Consider the following 14,348-nt stretch of genomic DNA (forward strand, 5'->3'; position numbering starts at 1 on the left):
TTGTCCAAATGCATAGGCATGGAAACAAATGGTGTAGTAGAGGTCTTGAGCAGTAGCCTGGATAAAACAATTCTGAGGATGACAGGCAAGCAGGAGACCATACGATAAAGATATCACGAGGAGGCTACACGTTTGGCCACCTCAGCATTTATTCTGCATTCTAAAAGCACTTATGAGCTCTTGGCACCAAAATATCTGAACAAAGCAATATATACAGTCTTGTATTCACACCCCAAGGTGCTTAGAGGAGACAAAGTGTTCCACTAAATCTCCTTTGTGGCTGAGGAGATAATAAGTGAGAGCATCTGCATAAGTTAACATTCCACTAGGGCCTGGGTCAAGACAGTCCCAAGCCCTAGTCCAGCATCTTAAACCCAAAACACCACCAACTGAGACAATTGCATTTTTTTAAACAGCCATTCATGGCTCAACATAGTTTGCAGATTTTTGGTTGTACTATTCTATGGCAGGCTTTTACTGTTGTTGTTGTTTTACGTTTTATTTAAGTTTTTCAGTAGATGACCATTAACAAAACTAGCAAGTAAACAGTGTTTTGTTTTGCGCACGTGCCTTTGCTGTTTATTACTTTATTTAAATTCATATCCTGCTCATCCTCCCAAAGCAAAACAATACAATTAAAAATAAAATGAATAGAAACATTTAAAAACACAAAGAACATCGAAAAACATTTCCGTTGTTTTCAAATTCCTCCTGAATGTATATAATGAGGGAGACACCTGCCCAGGGTGTCTCATTGCTGCCTGTCATGCTTTTATTAAAGGAAAAGCATCTATTGGGGCAAGGGGAGGGCATGGCGGTTCACCTTCCAGAATTGTATGTGTATGTGTTGTTTCCTATTCACTGGCACTGGGATTTTTTATTTTTAAAAAATATTGTTTTAAACTGACCAGATGGTAACCCTACCTGGAGATTTGACTTACTTGCTGATAAAGCAGAAGGTGAAACTAAAAGATACTTAGAGGCATATGATGCTGCATAGCAGCAGGCTAAAGGGCAAAACTGAAATATACAGGTCATCAGACATCACCAGACCAGAGCCACAGGCTTGTCTCCCATGGGGGGAAATCTTGATTCTTCCCCCCCCCCATAAGCACGCAATGACTGTTTTAAGTGAAAATGTTATTCGTCAGAAATTATCTTTTCGTGAATTTAGAGTGTGATGGTTTAGTGTTTTAAATGGCCAGTCCTAAAATATATTCTTGGCTAGCCCTGAGTAAGTACAGATGGAAGGAATACACAGCAGAATCTAATGTGAAGCACTTTGAACTCATGGAAGCTCTGTATAAATGTTAAGTGCTATTACATTTTACGCTTGCAAATATAACGATCATCCCTCTGAACCCCCCTGAGATCTTACGATGAAGGACGGTATATAAATTATTATTATTATTATTATTATTATTATTATTATTATTATTATTATTCCTGTATCTTTATATGGAAACACACGAATTGTCTGAATTGAGAAGACCTGACTCCACTGTATTGAAATCCAAATGACTCCAAAATGAAATCTCCGGAGTGGATAGATCTTTTGTTATTTTCGTAACAAACCAGGGTAGGCCTGTTCATCTGATGCATTGATGAACTATGGGCAATGTGGCTCAATACAGTCTTCTCCGAATAATCCCACTTGACACTTATTTAGTACTTTCAAGTGTTCAAAGTACTTTGCATATGTTTTTCTTGCAATGCTTGCAACAGCCCTGTAGGGAATTACTATTATCCATTTCATCGTGGATTTGAAGGAGAGAGAGAGGATTATCTAATATTAGGGAAGAAGCAAGATTTGAACTGGGGGTCTTGCTGATTCATAGCTCTACCACAATAACAATAATAAGAGCAACAGCAACTCATAATACACCTGAAACTTTCTCGATGCTATTCAAACATTTTCTTAAAGCAAAAAGTCAGTCCTTGTGCACATGCTTGCAATCAAATAGATATGATACAGAAGGGGAGAAAGAATAATTGTTGTGTATTGAGTCAAAGGATTTTATATCTGTATTATTATTGTCTGTATTTGCATTAGGGTAAAGTAACTGCCTTTTGGTTCCAGAGGGTACAGCTACTATTGGTTCATTTAAGCTGCTGTATTTGGATCCTCTGTCTTATTGGTTTCCTCCAAAAGGCAGGACTGTGATTGCCTGATATTGTTCCCTCCAAAATGTATCCTTTCTAGCTAGTTCCCTGTCCCTATAAATGTAGCTCTCCCCTCCTCAGGTCTTAGTCTTGTTTGCTTTAATAAAGAAGTGTTACTAGAGAACTGTCTCCAGCATATTATGTCAAGAGAGCTGAAATCACAAACCCCACGTCACAACAATAATAATAATAATAATAATTTATTTCTACCCCTCCCATCTGGCTGGGTTTCTCCAGCCACTCTGCACAGCTTCCAACAAAAGATTTAAAATACATTAAAACATCAATCATTAAAAGCTTCCCTAAACAGGGCTGCCTTTAGATGTCTTCTAAAAGTTTGGTAGTTATTTTTCTCTTTGACATCTGGTGGGAGGGCGTTCCACAGGGCGGGCGCCACTACTGAGAAGGCCCTCTGCCTGGTTCCCTGTAACTTGGCTTCTCGCAGTGAGGGAACTGTCAGAAGGCCCTCGGTGCTGGACCTCAGTGTCCGGGCAGAACAATGGGGGTGGAGGCGCTCCTTCAGGTATACTGGGCTGAGGCCGTTTAGGGCTTTAAAGGTCAGCACCAACACTTTGAATTGTGCTCGGAAATGCAGAGGGAAGAGGAAAGCAAGCACTAAAGCACAGCTCTTTCTGGCAGAGAGGAAGATGCAGCTTCTTCTTCTGTGGCTGATGGATGGACTCAGCCTGATCTTCTCCTTGCCACAATCTATTTCCTGGGAGGAAAGGGGTTCATCTTCCCACAGTGCAGAAAGTGTGATATTTTCATTCACAGGGGAGATGGCAATTCAACAGAAGCAATTTTAGCTAACCACTTTTGCACAGCTGGAAAATGGTATATGCCTTATATCTGTTGCCTTATATCCGGTCAAATCAGACGGTTTGTCCATTCAGCCCAGTGCTGCTGACTCTGTCGGACAGGCAGAAGTCTCCCATAACACCTGCTTCCTGGACCTTTAAATTAGAGAAACCTGGGATTCGATCTGGGACCTTGTGTGTTCATAGCATGCGCTTCGCCACTGACCTATGACTCTTCCCTGGTGTGATATGAGGGTTTCTTTTTAAAAATATAACTCCAGGATTCAGATGATTAAGATGTGAGAGCCTGCCTTGCTAAATGATTCTGTTTTTCACACATCCCTTATAGTTTTTATATATAAAATGTGTCTATTTGAGCATGCTGCAGATGGTCTTCAGCAAAGTATCTCTTCCAATTTCTTTCCATCAGCCACATAAACAAATGATAAGAATAGCAAAACCCATCTATTTTTAGTCAGAGACAGCGAAGTCTTCTGTTATCAATATGAATACCAAACAGAACTAAGCCATAAACCTAAGCGAGAATTAAATCAAATTCTCCTTCCAACGCAAGTGCAGTGTTTTAGTAGACTATTCAGTTGTGACACTGAGTCCATCAGCTGAAGTCACCCATCAACAGTCAACACCTGGACAGCAGACTGAGCAGGCCCAAAAGTTGCATGGCCCTCCCACGATGGTGAGATGTGTTGTATTTCTATGTGAATTAGAGTGATTTATTTTTAAATTTGCATCTACAGTGGTACCTCGGGTTAAGAACTTAATTTGTTCCGGAGCTCCGTTCTTAACCTGAAACTGCTCCCCACTTTAGCTAATGGGGCCTCCCACTGCCACTGCGCTGCCACCGTGCGATTTCTGTTCTCATTCTGCAGCAAAGTTACTATTTCTGGGTTAGCGGAGTCTGTAACCTGAAGCGTCTGTAACCTGAAGCGTCTGTAACCTGAAGCGTCTGTAACCTGAAGCATCTGTAACCCGAGGTACCATTGTACATATTAATGCAGACCTTATCCTCTTTTGAGTTTTTTTGGTGATGAGGCAGCAGCCACCCTGCTTGCCTCTATCTATGGATGGAGAGAGAGAGAGAGGGGAGAGAGAGAGAGAGAGAGAGAGAGAGAGAGAGAGAGAGAGAGAGAGAGAGAGAGAGAGAAGAGAACTTTGTGGATTGGGCCCAGTGTGAAGAAACAGCAGGGTTCCATCAGATTGAAAAGTAGCCCCAGTGGTATGTAGCGGCGGAGGAAGCCTCTTGGTCACCTGGGGCGGCGGGCACCATAGGGGCAGGGGGCACCATGGGGCCTCGGCCTCCCTACAGCTGGGGGGGAGGCAGCGGGCGTACAGAATGGAGCGTACAGCATGGAGGCCCCATGGTGAGTGCCGTCTGCCATTTTGTCACCCCCCTCAGTGGGGACACCTGGGGTGGACCGCACATACTACACCCCCCCTTGCTACGCCCCTGGTGGTATGGTACGGAGTGCATTCCCTGCTGAAATATGAGAGGCCCCATCCAGATCAATGTTCTGCCAGCTTTTGCAGATCTGCCTGTTTACCCAGGCATTCCTTCGATTTCTTTATCTGAGTCTCCTGTTTTCAATTGCAGTATTGTTTTAATGGCACAGTTTTAGTGTGCGAGGAGGCATTGCCATTGTACTCACTGGTGCAGAGTGCTGCCATTTTGTGCTAGCACCCATGTCATTCTTGCAAAAATGGATAGAGAGTGTGTGTGTTTTAATTAGGGATATTTATTTTTTTATTGGTTTCTGCAACTTAGTTTTACACAGTAATCTGTGCCGGAGGCACGTCCACCACCTGCAGCGTTCGTAACCTGCAGCGCTGCACATGTGCAAGCACGTGATGCAATTTGGCGCTTCTGCGCATGCGGCGAAACCTGGAAGTAACACTTTCTGGTACTTCCGGGTTTCCCGCAGTACGCAACCTGAAAACATGTAACTCGAAGCGTCTGTAACCCGAGGTACCACTGTACTTTGTAAACTACATAGAAGGCTATTTTGGCATTAATTTGTATATAAATTTATAATTAAGTAACTAATTATATTAACAATGTTTTAAAAGTTGTGGCAGTCATAGCAGTGAGGTGGCTGCTTTCCTAGGGGCAAAAACAATGGAGCTGGTCTGTAAAAGATGAGATGAGGGGTTGCAGCTTTGGACTTCCATGTCCATTTGTTCATCACTGTCTGACTGTAGTCTGCACAACTACCTAAGGTTGGCTTTTTGACCACTGAACCTGGAATTCCCTTGCCCCAACAGTCCACCCAATTCCTTCCTTTCACATCTTGAGGAAACAACATAAAAGTAATGCCTTTGAGACAGCTGGGTTTGCTAGAGTTTTTCAGAAAGTCTGGCACATAAACTTTTCTTTGATGTTCAGAGTCTACCACTAATTGTAATTAAAAATGGAGGAGAAATTAGATTCAGTTTGCATTCAAAGGCTGAATCACACTTTCTGAAAAAAGTGAAACACAGCCATCCTTCAAAATCTGCATTTCTCTGAATTTTGCAATGCTGTTCTCCAGCCAAGTCATATGTACAAACAAACAAAAAGCATATACTGGGGTAAAAGGTCCATAAAAATGCATTTATTAGTGGAGAAAACACGCAAAAGTCTGTTACAATGGGAAAAATTGCTTTGTGAAAGTGTGTGGAAGAGGCAAAAATAAAGAATTAATGTGTGTATTAGGAGAATTTTGCACTAAAATGCTGGTGAATTTTCAACAAGGATTTTAAAAATAAATTCACAAACCAGGGTGGAAATGCAGAGAAGTGGACTGAAGAGCAGGCAAATGAGAAACAGAGAGAAGCCAACATTGTCAGGTTTGCTCATCCATAATGGTGATGGGGCCTGAAAGGATTTTCTCCCAGTCTAGCGCTCCTGGGAACGCGACTCTCCTTCTCTGTTATGGTATGGCACCACGTAACTGGTCTCTGGCCTAAGCATTCTGCCATTCTGCCCCGCCTTCAGGGAAATCCTTGCTTGCCTGCTGTCACCTCTGGCGAAGCTCACCTTTTCTACTGCTTTTTCTAACATGGATGCCATAGCTAATTTATCAGCAGTCCTGTTTGGGCTGTGTGCGTGTTCAAATCCTCTCCTGGCCTGCACTTCTGTTATTTTTTTATATTCCATAGATGGCTTAGAATCCATTATTCCAGGGGTTGCTAAGTGTTCTCTAGAAGACCCTTTGAGGCACACAATGTCAACTGTACTTTCAGTATGATTTCCCATTACATTTTCTTGTTTTGTTTGTTTACAGTTTCATCTCATCCCTCCCCCCCTTTTTTTTTTGCTTTCTGTAGGAGATGTTCCAGTTGTCATGGTAACCTCTCTCTTCTCTCCCCCCGCCCAGATGTTTTCATACATTTCTTTGTGGTCTCTCTATATATAGCCATGTAGTTTCCCCCTAACCCTGCTCTGCAATGATAATAAGACCTGACTAGCAAGGAAACTGCCTTTTCTTACTCTTAGCCAGCCACTTCCATTAGAAAGTAGAGCATCACAGGCTTTCCTATGTAGTTGATCACACGAATCTTCCCAAATTCTGTCCTTCTCACCAGGAACAGTTGACCTGGTGGGTCTTTAGTTTTTGTTTGATGGATCTGGAGAGCGATTTAGACAGTTTGTTGGCTTTTCATACATTGAAGAATGGGCTTATTGACCAGGTAGCCCATTGAGCTCAGTGATATGGATCATCTCAATGCTATTTGTGGTTGAATTGCTACAATGTTGACATTTCCCTGTGGGCAGGGCTTTTTTGTGGCCAGGACTTGGCAGAACTCAGTTTCGGCACATCCCAGATGGGCACCATTGCCCTTCTAAGAGAATGTGTGCAAGAGAATGTGTGTGGTAGTCACAATCAGCACGCTTAGGGAGTGATGATTGTGCTGATTATGACTACAAAATTGTGGGTTCATTCTATCATGCACCTACTATAATCCTTGATGGTGCCATGGCATCTGGAGACACAAGGTATACGAACAATTAAGACAAAAAACAATGCACACAGCTGAGGCTGAAGCTGAGGCTGCGTGCAGGCATAACATTGTGGTAGTGGCAGGGGTAATTTTTCTGCTCAGTAAAGAAGCACACTTCTTCTGTTCTAAGGAGAGCTCTTTTTAAAAAGGTCCAGCATTCTTGAATTTATGTGCAGCAGCTTCATCAATAGAGAGTTCCTTGGGACCATGGGACACAGGTGGCGCTGTGAGTTAAACCACAGAGTCTAGGGCTTGCCAATCAGAAGGTCGGCAGTTCGAATCCCCGTGACAGGGTGAGCTCCCATTGCTCGGTCCCTGCTCCTGCCAACCTAGCAGTTTGAAAGCAAGTCAAAGTGCAAGTAGATAAATAGGTACCACTCTAGCGGGAAGGTAAATGGTTTGCCAGAAGCGGCTTAGTCATGCTGGCCACATGACCCGGAAGCTGTACAGAGGCTCCCTCGGCCAATAAAGCGAGATGAGCACCACAACCCCAGTCAGTTCCCCCAGTCAGCCACGACTGGACCTAATGGTCAGGGGTCCCTTTACCCTTTGCCTTTATGATGTCACTTCCCATTCCTCCCATTTCCAAAACAGTTTTGCAACTGTTTTGTATTAATTTGTTTTATTTGTAAGGTGAGGACGAACATGCTTAAATGTAAATATGCATGTGCTGTTTTTTTATTTTAAAAGTGCCATGCAAAGTTATTTCTATCATCAACATCAGGCACTCTGAGCGTACCTTGCTACGAAGTTCAGCTGGAACTCTGCACATCCTCCAGAACTAAGTATTTATTTTTCCTTTACTCCGAGATATGGATGTGAGGCAGCTGCAAAGGAATCAGAGAAAGCTGCAGGAGTTTAACCAAGCATCCTCCGATCAGGAGAAGCTGCTCTAGTGGTTCCAGTCAAATATCCTCTCCGTGGCAACTGCTATACAGGGAATTTCCCAGCAACAACAGAGGTGCATAATGAATCTCTGGATCATGTAAGAGCAAAAACCAAATTAAGTATCTGGAACCTTTGCCATATCAAATGCAAGTAAGATCCCTTTATTCAATTATTAACTAACTAAAGGAAAGTAACAAACAATCATCTACCAACAGTCGTATTAAGAATTAAGTCTAAATTTGAATTTTCTGGGAAATGTCTCTCCTTTTTTCCATACCTCACTTTGAGACCTGATTGGCCAGAGATCTTTGTGACTTCTCTGCCACTCTCTGGTGGGGAAATCATATTATAATGCCTATCAGTTGTTTACTGCCTGTGTTCTTTGTCATTTAATCCATCCAGCCCTTCCCTTAATGACATCACCCTTTGTGTATAGTGAACACTAGTAAATACTCTTCCCTATAGCTAAGTATGTCCTCAGTCCCCATGTTGTTCAGTCCTCAAGTATCTCACTCACTGGACTGCTCCACACACCCCTTGCCTTAGCCTGCTCCAAACCAGTGGATACCTGTAGAAGCCAAACTTCCTCAGCTTTGCTAAACCCTTGCCTTTTCTTCCTGATTCTCATTTGGTAGGGGTCATATTGGCTACACCTGCCTTAGAACATCACAGAGAACAATTGAGGCATATATACATATCAATTTCTGTATTTACACAAGGAATGGGTGCCTCACTGTGAGGCCCTCACTCTGCATACACATTTATACACCAGCACCATCATTCTCATCACAGCAGCCCCTCCATCCTGTCTTGGGTCAATCCATTTAATGCATCACCTTTACTCCACTGTTTTTCCATGCTTCATCCAACATGCTTTTCAGACCCAATGCAGAATCCACAAGCAGTCTTTGCACCTTGCTACAGCACCCACTACAAACACACTAGTTTGTAGCTCCTGGGAAGGTCAAAATTGCACACCTTGAATGATGAGTTCTGCGTCTGCTGAGGAAAGAGGCCAGAGTTTGCAAGCATCACAACAGGTGCTTAAAAGTCTATTGGCAATGCATTGTTTGCGCCAGTTCAGCTCAGCTATGTAGGTGTTTGTGCTGTGATTAGCCTTGATAGTACTGCAACCCTAAGCAGCTTTCCTGGTCAACAGGTTGCTTACAACATGACCATACAGGCCCATTGAGTGTCCTGGGAATATTCCCTGGTTCCCTATAGCCTTGTGAATCTGGAACATTCAGTTATTCATCCAGTATCTCTGTTGTCAGTACATGCCAATTCTACCTGGTAAGGTTGTCACACAAAGCCTGATTTTTCACCATTGTGGCTTTTTCTCTACACTGTTCCTAACACAGAAAATTTGGCAATAATGTGCAAAATATGAAATATTTTTTATTGAGCTTTGTGTATGAAATTATTTGACAATTTGAAATTCTACTGCAAAACATTCAGAAAAAAAGAATTTCAATGTTTGTGTGTGCTTGTTTGTTTGTTTGTTTGTTTGTTTGTTTAAAAAAACTATCACACAACCCAACATTGACTGAAACTGAAAACAAGAACCATATAACTATGGAATCTACTGTAAAACTGTATGTACAATTCGTACAGTAGTACACCACAGTTTGTTTTCACGTTACAGCGATGTCAAATACTATTTAATCCACAGTGCCAAAAATGAAGGTTGACGCAATAATGCACACCAGAAAATGGTTTGATTTTACATTGTGATTCACAATTCTGATGTTTCAAGAAGATTCTGCTAGTGTTTTCCCATGACCAATTATCCAATCAGTGACTGCTTTGTGAGCCTTCTTCATTAGCTGCACATCTTCAGAAGGCTATTGTTCAAGAGTAGATCATTTCCAAAAAAATGTGCCATTAATATTAGATGACGGATGACACTTTGCAGTGTTTAAAAATATCTTACAATCATTTCCATAATAATAAAGAAACACAGTAAAACCTTCTGCATATGAGATATAACTCAAGAGGTAGAAGAACGATTATAAAATACCTTACAATGTGGAAAGCAATTGGTAATTTTCCATTTGGTTTATGTTCTCAGTGATGACTTGCTCTAGAAAAGGCTCCAAGACTTCTCCTTTCCAGAGTGCATTCTTTTTTAATGTAGGTGACATAACGAGGAAGTAAAATGACCCAAATTACAAATGGCTAGTTAGCTGGCATATAGAAGACCTGCATTTAAACCCTGAATGCCCATAGTGCCTAACTACTCATTATGCATGACTGCTGCTGTGTTCACTTCAAAGTTTAGCATGAACCTACCTAATCTGCAGTTCCTGAAACACTATTCGAAACAAAACACAGCTGTTCTTTGAAATTTGCACTTCTCTGAATGTTGGTATGCAGTCCTGCAAAATATGCATACCAAGAGAAAAGTAAACTAAGGGAAAGTGAAAACCCAAAAATGCATTTTGGTACATTATTTTCATTAACATATGGATTTGTGTGCATATGCTTTGGTTGGCTGGAGCACTGCTTTGCAAAATTTGGAGATGTGTGGATTTCAGAGATGCCTTGCATTCCGGTTTGCAATTCAGGAAGTCTGAATTCAGTAGGTTCTAATGGTTCTAATGAAAATGCAAACCAAATGAATTTCTTCCCTCATCACAAATGCACCATACTATGAATCTAAAGCAGAGAGGGGAAGAGACACAGGGCTGCTGTTTTCTCTGGCAGCAACATCTATTTCCAGACTCAGTTCTCTCTAAAATGGAAAAACCCAGCCTTCCTCATGCTCTCAGTCTATGATAGTTTGGCTAAAAGGCTATAGCATTATATATTTGACCTGAACGGAGCTGGGATCAAGTCTTGTACCTTTTATAGCACCATAGACCCATTGCTAAGTGGGGGCTCAGAGTCTGGTAAGAAGGAAATGCATCTCTTTTAAATGCATCTGGCTTAGTGGATCCAAAATCTTCAAATGTAGAGACAGGTGAGTCAAAGATGACTTTTATTCTGGTTTTGTCAAGGTCATTGCAAGCTGGAACTAATGCCCACAGTTCTAATAATGACTGCAAAAACTATCCTGGGGCTTGCAAGCCAATTATTAATCAGTGACCTAAGAGACATCTTACCTTACACGTTAGCCCTGTTGGCTGGGTCTGATGGGAGTTGGAGACCAACAACATCTGGAGAGCCACAGGCTCCCCATTCCTTGATGCAGAGTGATGCCTGATAAATGATGCTGCAGAAAGCTGATTGCTTACAGATTTTTAGACCTGGTCATCATAAACAGCAAAAGAATTGGTAAATCTGCTTCCAGATTCTAGTACCTCAAAATGCAGATAGAAAACTTGGGAGAAGACAAGATCAGAATACTTTTGCTTGGCATCTAATTTCTTGTGCGCAGGGAATAGTTTTGGATGGAAGAGTTTCCAGTTGTGTGACACACAAACAAGCACACACACAGTCTATATTGATACAGTTTAGACAAAGGTTTGCCATTTCATCTGCTGCTTGTGGGGGAACAGAGCCTTAAATTGCTGGCCTCTTCCATGAAGGTCTCCATCTCTCACTGAATTTCACTGGGATTGGGCACCTGCCCTCCTGCAAATCCTATCCACAATATATGAAATCATCCTTTTCAGAAGCAGCATCATTTTAGGATGGAATACTAAAAGAAACACAAAGAGGCATCCTTGCTAATAACTCTTTATGCAGCCAAACAAATAGATTGATAATCTCATACTCAGTCCCCAGCATTTCAAGGTGGGGTTGAAAAAGACCGCTGGAAAGCAGTGATCAGCATAAGCCATCATGACCTAGATGGACCAAAGGTCTGATGTAGGTTAAGGCAGCTTCCTATGTTCCTTGGTTCAAAGGGCAGCATGGAAACTTCCATATGTGTACCTTCCAAGCCCAGCACCCCCTTCTTACTACAGCTTGCTGAAAAGCTGTTCCCGAAAGCTGGGAGGCCCTCAGAAGTGGCCTTGAACATAAAGGAGCCTGCAGTTATACCAGAAAATCATGGGGTTTGGCTACTAGGCATGCCCTATGTTGTTGTTGCTTTAGTAGTTGGCTGCAGTGTCTTCTTTCTATGGGCATACGTGTAAACTGCAACGTATTGGTTGCAATGTATTCCTGCCTTGCACACAAGCATGTATTTCACTATCACTACCACTTCTTCTCAGCTTTCAGAAACAGGCCTCTGACCCAGCACACAGCTCACACCCACAGATTTTCTCAGCTTCTCGAACATGCCAGTCCCACCCAAACAAGTCCACCCACCGACATTGTCACGAGGCCCTGCCTATTTTCAGCTTTTAGGCTCACTCTCTTTAAAAAGCCCCCCGGACGGTTATGTTCTCTTGGGCAGTCCCTGTCTCCAAATGCCAGCGTTCTCCAAACTACACAAGTGGCATTTGGTCTGTAGAGAACAGGACACTTACTTTGCCAGGGAAAACTTAGCAATTCAGGTAGGAGGAGGAAGAGAGAGAGTGAGTGAGACCTGAGAGGCCATTTGGATGAATACATTAAGAAGTCTGAAAAGACTGGCTGTTAAGCAAGTTGTTCAATTGTTATCGGACCCCGCAGTTATATATCTGCATGTTTTTATAAGATTTTTGACAGTGGGATCAAGGACACAAAGGTGCTTCAGCATGCTTAAATAATAGCAACCCCTTGCAATTACAACCCAGAAGATTTTAAAAAAAAATCATGTATGTAAAGCAGGGGTGTGATTCTCCAGAGGTTATTGGAATACAGCTCCCATCAGTCCCAGTTAGCATGGCTAATGGTCAGGGGTGATGGTAGCTGCAGTTCAACATCTTCTGAAGGACACAAAGTTGGAGAAGTCCAGATTTTATTATCACCTTCATGTTCATTAATTACATTTACATCCCACCTTTCTTCCAATGAACTAAGGGCAGTGTATATGGCTCTCTCCCTTCCCATTTTATCCTCACAGCATCTTGAGGCAGCTTAGGCTGAGAGGCAGTAACAGGCACAAGGTCACCCAGTGAGCTGCATGGCTGAGTGTTCCTCCATAGTTTCTGTTCTTTTCATTGAGGCTGCAAAATACAGTACAACGTCCCAATGGACTGTGTCTTTAGGCCACTGCTCGCAAATCCACCAAGACAGAACACTTTGATTTAAGCAGATTTACTGCCATTAACTCAATGGGATTAGCCTGTAGTTGAATTTCTGAATTGCCTTTTGTGATACTCTTAACATCAGCCCCCATTCCCTGCTTTGTTTACCATCTAGGGTGATGAAGAGTTCTACAGAACTTAAAAACCTGCACACTGTCGTGTGACATTTTAGTTGGCCTCATTAAGATATTGCCCTTATTTTTCTTAAAATATACTATGTTCTTTATAGCCTGCTATGCTGTGCTTTGAAATTACCTGATAAAGATGGATGTACAGTCTGTGAAGCCTTAGCTCTAAGCAGAAAAGCTGATTATTTCCTGTTCTCCTGACGTACAATATGTCAAAATAGGGACAAAATAGTTCTTTATTGGAAACAGAATAGCCCCTAACCTGCCCTCCACAAAAACAGTGTGTTGTCTCTACAAAAGAAAAGTTTTCTGCTTGCTGTGCTGCTATAGACACTGCTCAGGTATAACTTTTGCTTCTAGAAGTGGTTGGCAAATGCAATCTACACTGAACCTCTGCAAAAAGAGCTGATATGGCAGGAGTAAAAACTGATGTAAAGCTTTTAAAGTAATGCAATGCGCAACTTCAGGAGACTCAGAATCAGATCCCATCTGTATCCAATGCCAGAGAAGACAAGATGCTTCCTAACAGCATTTCAAGGGCACCTTGGGGAGTGCAATAGTATCTTGGTTAACACAAAAAAGGTTGGATTATACAGCACGATCCTATGCATGTTTACTCAAAATTAGATCCCATTGAGTTCAATGGAGACTTACTCCTAGGGAAGTGTTTACCCCATTGCAACATGGTGTAAAAGAAGAAAGACTTAACACATGTTGTGATCATGTAAAGCATGAAGTGGGAGAAATAAGATTCCACATGATGACTCTCCCTTCATGTATCTGCTCAACATAAGAACCAATGTTGTGTCATGGTTAGGGCACTCAGCTAGGACTAGGCAGACCTGGGTCAGATACCTACTCAGCTATGAGGTTCACTGGGTGACCTTGGACTAGTGTCTCCTACCTCCTATTATGATGATCAAATGGAGGTGAGGGAGGGGGAGCATGTAGTTCTTGGAGGAAGGACATGATAAAAAGGAATGCATAAATAATCTGTGCATAGTACACTTCCCCACTGTGGAAGGACGTGTGGATCCAGAATTGGCCTCCATAGTCACTTATGGACTCACTGTTAAGACCGTGTTCATGGAAGACAATCTTGCTTGGCTATGAGTGAAAGAAGAAAGAAGGAGGAGGAGGAGGAGGAGGAGGAGAACACACATCTAGGCTCTGTAAGCATGATCAATGGATTTGCTCCTGATCACTCATGCTATTTGAATGTGCATAGCTATTTTGCTGAACATGCATAGGGA

Source organism: Podarcis melisellensis, assembly GCF_964234715.1.
Source record: "Podarcis melisellensis genome assembly, chromosome: 6".
Taxonomy (NCBI): Eukaryota; Metazoa; Chordata; class Lepidosauria; order Squamata; family Lacertidae; genus Podarcis; species Podarcis melisellensis.